The following is an 8,002-nucleotide window of genomic DNA, read 5'->3' as shown; positions in this document are numbered from 1 at the left end:
TCAATGACGATATAACTCTTTGGAAACATCACCAGTTTAGGTATATTCAATGATTCATTCTGTTTTGTTGTAAACACTATTAACTGCTTAGTATCATTCGGACCAGGAAACCCTTAGTGAAAATTACAAAAGTGTATCATCTGGGAGACCTGTATCCAGCCTTGCTTCTGTGGTTTGGCTTCAGGAAAGAGTTCTATCTCTGGATCTCAATTTCCTTGCTTGGAAAAATGAAAGAATTGAACCAGATTACCTAGCAGTAACTCAGTCTATCATTTCATACTGCCTGGAAAATGAGGTGAGGGCATCCCAAGCCATCCTTCCTTGAGAAACAGCGCCACCTCCAGGTCACAATCACCATAGCGGAGAGCTGCTGGGGGGTTGCTCCTCCCGGAGACAGGAGTTGTTCACCAGACCCTCAGAAACCCACCCCACGGTGTCCTTGGGGATGTGATCACACATTTGCAAGTCTGCCAGCTGGGTTAAGATCAATGTGTGTGGACATGGAGCCAAGCTGAGCTAACTGGGCCACAGGGGACAGACGCATGACCTTGGTCTAATTATCACAGCCCCCAGCTCACAAAGTTCACCCACGGAACAATTCCTGGAAAAGAATGCAAGCCAGGAACACACGGGATTAACTAAAGCCCATAAAATAATGATAATGGACACATCTTTTCTGTACGTGATTCCACTTTAGACAGTTTCCACCTGCTCTTATTTTAGCAAGACATCACGGGGAGAGAGCACTTGTGAACTTTTATCAAGAAAAATTGTGTGGCGGACTCCTAAGCAAACACCATTCTTTTCCCGCTCAGCAGAATATTTATCAAGCCACCACTTAATGCCAGCCCAGTGCTAAGGGCTCTCATAGAATTATTTTTATTGAATTTCCACCACAGCCCTTGTGTGATGGGAATTAAGATCCCTGTGTTTCAGCACAAGGAAATCGAGACTCAGAGAGTCAGAGAAATGACAATTCTAGCCTTCGAGCTTGAAGGTGCAGACACTCGTGTTCACATAGTGCTCCAGAGTAAGGACGGACCACAACCAACCAAGAACGTGACGGCAAACACCCCTTTTCAAGGCTTATCTGTCAGCACAGCGCTGTCCCGCTAAATGTAATCAGCAGTTTGGAAGCAAAGGCAGTTCAAGAACTCAATTTCTTTCTTTAAAGTGTGATCTGCACTCAGAAAACAGCCCTACCTTGGCCAGTCATACTCGGCCCCAGCTCCCTAAGCTGCATGAATGAGGCTCAGTGTAAGGTGTGATATGGTGATTCAAAACGATGACTCCTCTGAGAAATGGAGGACAGAATATTTATAGCAGTCCCTTTGAACCTTCCTACACTACTGATGGGAATGCAAATTGGTGCAGCCACTATGGAGGATGGAGTGGAAGCTCCTTAAAAAACTAAAAATAGAACTACCATATAATTCAGCAACCCCACTCCTGGACATATATCCAGCTAAAAACATGGTTTGAGAGGATACATGCAACCCCCGCAGTGTTCATAGAGGTACTGCTCACAATACCCCAAACGTGGAAGTGATCTAAACGGCCATCGACAGATGAGTGAATAAAGAAGATGTTGTATGTATACATGAAGAAATATTACTCAGCCGTTAAAAAGAATGAAATGATGTCATTTGCAGCAACATGGATGGACCTAGAATTATCATGCTAAATGACATAAGCCAGACAGAGAAAGACTAATAGCATATGATAGCACTCATATGGGAATCTCAAAAAAGAAATAATACGAAGGAACTTGTATACAAAACAGAAGCAGTCTCACAGACCTGGAAAAAGAGCTTACGGTTAACTTGTGGGACAAGGGTAGTTGGAGGGATAAATTGCGAGTTTGAGATAGACATGGACACACTGCTATATCTGAAATAAATAACCAACAGGGACCTACTGTATAGCACAGGGAAGTCTGCTCAGTACTTTGTAACAACCTAAATGGGAAAAGAATTTTAAAAAGAATAGATATGTGTGTGTATAGAACTGAATCACTTTTCTGTACTTGTACACCTGAAACTAACACAACATTGTTAATCAACCATACTCCAATATAAAACAAAGATTTTTTAAAGATTGTCCCTTTGATATTATCCCATCATTCCCTTGGAGAAGGCAATGGCACCCCACTCCAGTACTCTTGCCTGGAAAATCCCATGGACGGAGGAGCTTGGTAGGCTGCAGTCCATGGGGTCGCTAGGAGTCGGACACGACTGAGCGACTTCACTTTCACTTTTCACTTTCATGCATTCGAGAAGGAAATGGCAACCCACTCCAGTGTTCTTGCCTGGAGAATCCCAGGGACGGGGGAGCCTGGTGGGTTGCTGTCTATGGGGTTTCACAGGGTCGGACACGACTGAAGTGATTTAGCAGCAGCAGCAGCAGAATTCCCTAAATTTTCTTGATGGGGAAAGGGGCAGAGCACCCCCAAGACTGTGGAAAAGCATCGTAGCTAGAAATACCATGTTCCCTTGCATCCCTGAGGAGAGAGGTGCAGAACCCTGACCCAGGGCGAGGTGCTCCAGACTGCATATCTCAAGCTTTCCTGTATTCACACCCGCTGAGATGACTCCAGTTGGAAAGATTGGGTTTTCCAGTCTATCTCTCTGACTACGCTTTATAGAATACTGGGCAATAAATACAAAGTAACTAAATATTTCCTGACATATTAGTAAAAATATGAATTTTTACTAATATTAGCAAAATATTCATTTTTTTCGAACTCTGATGTTGCAGAAGATTCTTGAGAGTCCCTTGGACTCCAAGGAGATCAAACCAGTCAATCCTAAAGGAAATCAACCTTGAATATTCACTGGAAGGGTTGATGCTGAAGCTAAAGCTGAAGCTGCAATACTTTGGCCACCTGATGCGAAGAGTTGACTCATTAGAAAAGATCCTGATGCTGGGAAAGATAGAAGGCAGAAGGAGAAGGGGATGACAGAGGATGAGATGGTTGGATGGCATCACTGACTCAGTGGACGTGAGCTTCAGCAAGCTCCAGGAGATGGTGAAGGCCAGAGAAGACTGGCATGCTGCAGTCCACGGGATGGCAAAGTGTTGGACTCAACTGAGCAACTGAACAACAATGACAAATATTAGTAACAAAAAAAAAGTGTGATCTATGTGCAGAAAATGGAAATTATGCAAGTTGGGGTGACTTGGCATCTTTGAAGCGGCAATGAAGTTACCTTAGGACAGAGCCCAAGGAAGGAGCCTGGCTGAGGGGGTGAGGGAAGTACTGGTGAACTCTGGATCGTGGGTAGAAGTGGGAACACGTTCAGAAGGAACAAATCAGCAGCGTGGAGTTGACCTTTGGGAAAGGAGAAGTTAAAATATGGCAGCTGAACCACAGGCAGAGGCCAGAAAAAGAAAAATGGCATAAGCAAAAAACTTCTCAGTTTTAAGCATCTCTTCTTATACTTGGAGGAAATTATGTTGTTCAAGGGTTGTGTGATCACCAAGTTACAGCTAATAAGAAATTGAGAACCAAATGCTTGATGGTTGTTGCTGTTGTTGTTCGGTTGCTCAGTTGTGTCTGACTCTTTGCAGCTCCATGGACTGCAGCATGCCAGGCTTCCTTGTCCTTCACCATCTCCCAGAGTTTGTTCAAACTCATGTCTACTGAGTCAATGATGCCATCCAACCATCTCATCCTCTGTCGTCCCCTTCTCCTCCCTCCTTCAATCTTTTCCAGCATGAGGGTCTTTTCCACCTCTTTGCATCAGGTGGCTTAACAGTTGGTATACAGTTTTTTTGTTTTTTTTTTTTTTGCATGCAATTAGAATGTGTCAGTTCCATGGTGTCTCGGAGGTTAGGGCTGAGAAGGAGGAAACAGAAGGAAGCCAGGGTGGCAGACAGCTAATGGTCATGCCAAAGAGGCAACGACCGAGGATGAACTAGAACAGAAAAGCAGAACTGTGTACAAGACATCTGTCTGTGAGAGAGTATTGTGCTGAGGGCCCCAGCAGCAGCAGCTGTGTCTGAGCTAACCCTGCTTGGAACCAGGTAAGATCTTTCTCAAGCCCCAGTGATGATGATGGTAGATTAGCAATTTGTTGTCGTCTGTCAATATCATCCAAGAGTCTAACCTTACTAGCTTCCTCTTTTCCTTCTTTCCGCTCTTTGACCCACGACCCAAGCTTTCCTTCTACAATTTCTATTCTGCAGGAGGCTAGGACAACAGAGAGTGAATATCAGTTATCACTGTTTGTAAAATAAGGGTTAATAAGCTAGGACAGAGAGTACCAACAGTCGTTTGTGCAGCATCCAGAGCATGGTCGTCAGGGCGTTGTTTTCTGAGACGGCTTTATTTTGTTTGTGGTGGCATCTGGAGGACTGATGTAAATCCCAGAGAGGTGGAATGTTAGAAATTAAGAGTATGTATCCCCTTTGATGGCTGCAAGTAGTGTGCACAGAAGTGAGTGCTAAATGCATGTTATAATGAAGCCTGCATTCAGGCACAGCTGTTCCCATAGACAGGTCCCTGTGTTTTTGAAAACAGATCCATTCATTCAGCTAACGCATTTAGCTGAACACCTTCTATGTGCTATGTGCTGGGCGTAGGGGGATGACAGCAACAGACCCAGGTCTCAGGTGACTCTAATGGGATGTAAGCAGATGAGGCATTTGGTTGGATCTAGAGGAGATGAGCGGAGAAGGCAATGGCAACCCATTCCAGTGTTCTTGCTTGGAGAATCCCAGGGACGGGGGAGCCTTGTAGGCTGCCATCTATGGGGTCGCACAGAGTCAAACACGACTGAAGCGACTTAGCAGCAGCAGCAGCAGCAGAGGAGATGAGAGCTTATGCAGGGAAATAAGCGATACCTCCCTAAGGGGTAAGGTCAGTGGTTGGAGCGGGGCTTTACCTGGGCAGAGAGTCCAGGACATGTAAAAAGATGAGGACCATTATCTATGAGGAGCAGCTGGTAACTGACCAAGAGGTTTTAGCCCTTTGTGACCCGTCGTATTTTCAGTTCCGTAAACCAGCCAGGCTTCAGGTCCCGCCAGCCCGAAGGTCCCCTTGTGCCAGTTTGGTAAAGACATCTCTGGACTAGGACAACCAAAGAATGGGCATCGTCTCGGGGACTGAGTAAACCCACGTCCCCATATGTGGAATCGAGCCCTGCATGCCATTCCCGAGTCTGCTCTGAGGGAGCTGCTGCCTTAGACATTTGCCCAAGGTGAAAGGCTTCCCCACACCACGCCCCCTCTGCCTCCCCTCCCAAGCCTCGCCTTAGAGATGACTGGTAAACCTGCCCAGCCCCTCACAGCTGGAAGTTGCTCCCATTTTTCCAGGCTCATGTCACCCTGTATTTCTCCCTAATTCGCCTCATCACGATTACAGCACGTGTGTGTGTGTGATTGTCCTCCCCATGAGCACATAAGCTCCCAGAAAGAAGGATGTGTGTCCGTCACGCTCATTGCCATAACTCCTGCGTGTGGGCTGCACTCAGTAAATGCTTCCTGAATCTGTGGGTGGTGGAACGGAAGGGAGGCCCAAGTCAGGACTCATTAGAAGCTTCCTTATCCTTCTAAGCAGAATAGCTTGACCACACTCCTCACTCCATGAAGACTGGACATGCCAGGCGGTCCTATTCAAAATGCTGAGTCTATGCATCAGACAGGATCATGGAGACTGAGCCTGGACAGGTTCTGGGCTCTCACCCTCTGTTTTCTTATTTGCTCTCTGAACAGCAGAAGACAACTCTCACTTTGCAGAAATAATCTACAATAGCCAAGTGACCACGGAACACAGGCTGCCAACCGTTTCCATTTCATGGTGTCTGGCCACTACTCGCTTATTTTAAAATTATTAATTGGACACCTACCGTGTGCTACCAATCTAGGGGCTGATCTTTCCATTCTCTTGGTAGCTTTCAGGAACACAATTTGCTTGGGTTGCCCTCTGTTTTGTAGCGATGGAAGAGATGGAGACTTTCACCCTCTAACTGTGATGCACCTGACTTAGTCTCCAGACTTGCTGTCTCATTCATAGAACTTTCCATGAGAAGGAGGGTGAGGTCAGTAGAATGAATCTGACTTACAAGGAATGTGTGTTGAATAACCACAAACCAAGGCCAAACAGTGATTTCCTGCATAGTAAAAAGTACTTGCTTGAGGACTATTTCTAAGAGCACTAACTAGGTTAAAGATTTGCAGTTTCATAAAGGAAGTACTAGAAGAAGACTTTATGTGATTGCAAACTGATCTTCAATGGGACACCCCGAACGGCCACATCTTCTGTAAGGGGTTGGTGCATAGTCTTTCCCCCCAACTTCCTCCCGAGACTGCCCAGGCCACCCAGCCTTCCCCAGGGCCTCCCCACCCCTTCCTCCACACCTGGCACAATAGGAAAACCCCCCACCCCCAGTTGCTGAATATTTTAATAGCACCCCTACTTATTTTGGGGGCTCCAAAATCACTGCAGATGGTGACTGCAGCCATGAAATTAAAAGACGCTTACTCTTTGGAAGAAAAGTTATGACCAACCTAAACAGCATATTAAAAAGCAGAGACTTTACTTTATCAACAAAGGTCCATCTAGTCAAGGCTATGGTTTTTCCTGTGGTCATGTATGGATGTGAGAGTTGGACTGTGAAGAAAGCTGAGCGCTGAAGAATTGATGCTTTTGAACTGTGGTGTTGGAGAAGACTCTTGAGAGTCCCTTGGATGGCAAGGAGATCCAATCAGTCCATCCTAAAGGAAATCAGTCCTGGGTGTTCATTGGAAGGACTGATGTTGAAGCTGAAACTCCAATATTTTGGCCACCTGATGTGAAGAGCTGACTCATTTCAAGACCCTGATGCTGGGAGGGATTGGCGGGGAGGAGAAGGGGATGACAGATGATGAGATGGTTGGATGGCATCACCGACTCAATGGACATGGTTTTGGGTGGACCCTGGGAGTTGGTGATGGACAGGGAGGCCTGGCATGCTGCAGTTCATGGGGTCGCAAAGAGTCAGACACAACTGAGTGACTGAACTGAACTGAACTGAACTTACAGGTGAAGGAATCTGTAAAGAATTCGATGAGGATTCTATATTCTTGATTCTATAAAGGATGCTGTAAAGAAGCATCTAAATACTTGGTTCTTAATTCTATGGTGTCCAAACATGAAATGCATTGTTTTCAGGGCATTTGGTGTTTATCACAGCAGAGGGAGCCCTTCCCTAGCTTAAAGGATGCTACAGACACGAACAAGATGGCTACTTAGCTGGCCAACTGCCCAAACGGCGTACCACAGACTGGGCGGTCTAAACAACAGACATTTATTTGCTCCGTTCCGAAGGCCAGAAGTCTGAAATTAAGGTGTCAGCAGGGTTGATTTCCCCTGAAGTCTCTCTCCTTGGCTTGTAGATGACTGTCTACTCCCTGTGTCCTCACAGGGGCTTCCCTGTGCGTGTCCTAATTTCCTCCTATTGGGCACCAGTTGTATTGTATTAGGGCCCAGTCTACTGACTTCATTTTCCCTTAATCACCTCTTCAGAGGCCCTGTTTCTAAACACAGTCACATTCTGACGTCCTGGGGGTTCGGACTTTGACGTATGAATTTGGAGCGGGGTGGAGTGGGGTGGGGGGAGGGATACAATTCAGCCCTTAACAGCTAGCCATCCTGCTTTCGGTTTTGTTATTGCCAGGAGAAATATCAATAACCTCAGATATGCAGATGACACCACCCTTATGGCAGAAAGTGAAGAACTGAAAAGCCTCTTGATGAAAGTAAAGAGGAGAGTGAAAAAGTTGGCTTAAAGCTCAACATTCAGAAAACGAGATCATGGCATCCGGTCCCATCACTTCATGGGAAATAGATGGGGAAACAGTGGAAACAGTGTCAGACTTTATTTTGGGGGCTCCAAAATCACTGCAGATGGTGATTGCAGCCATGAAATTAAAAGACGCTTACTCCTTGGAAGGAAAGTTTGACCAACCTAGATAGCATATTGAAAAAGCAGAGACGTTATTTTGTCAACAAAGGTCCATC

The 8,002-nt window shown here is 45.8% G+C and overlaps 1 protein-coding gene across 1 annotated transcript in view; it reads left to right on the top strand.

Moving 5' to 3' along the window:
* The first annotated feature begins 4,003 nt into the window (after positions 1-4,003).
* The window catches only part of IFNAR2 (interferon (alpha, beta and omega) receptor 2), a 65,451-nt gene continuing 61,452 nt past the window's right edge, over positions 4,004-8,002 (top strand). Inside the window, exon 1 of the mRNA XM_010862292.1 lies at positions 4,004-4,026. The gene's annotated coding sequence lies outside the window, so the exon portion shown is untranslated. The remainder of the gene's footprint in view (positions 4,027-8,002) is intronic.

This window comes from Bison bison, unplaced genomic scaffold (genome assembly GCF_000754665.1).
Source record: "Bison bison bison isolate TAMUID 2011002044 unplaced genomic scaffold, Bison_UMD1.0 scf7180017864481, whole genome shotgun sequence".
Taxonomy (NCBI): domain Eukaryota; kingdom Metazoa; phylum Chordata; class Mammalia; order Artiodactyla; family Bovidae; genus Bison; species Bison bison.
Note: the sequence above shows the minus strand (reverse complement) of the source record. Positions and strands in the feature narration are given on the sequence as shown.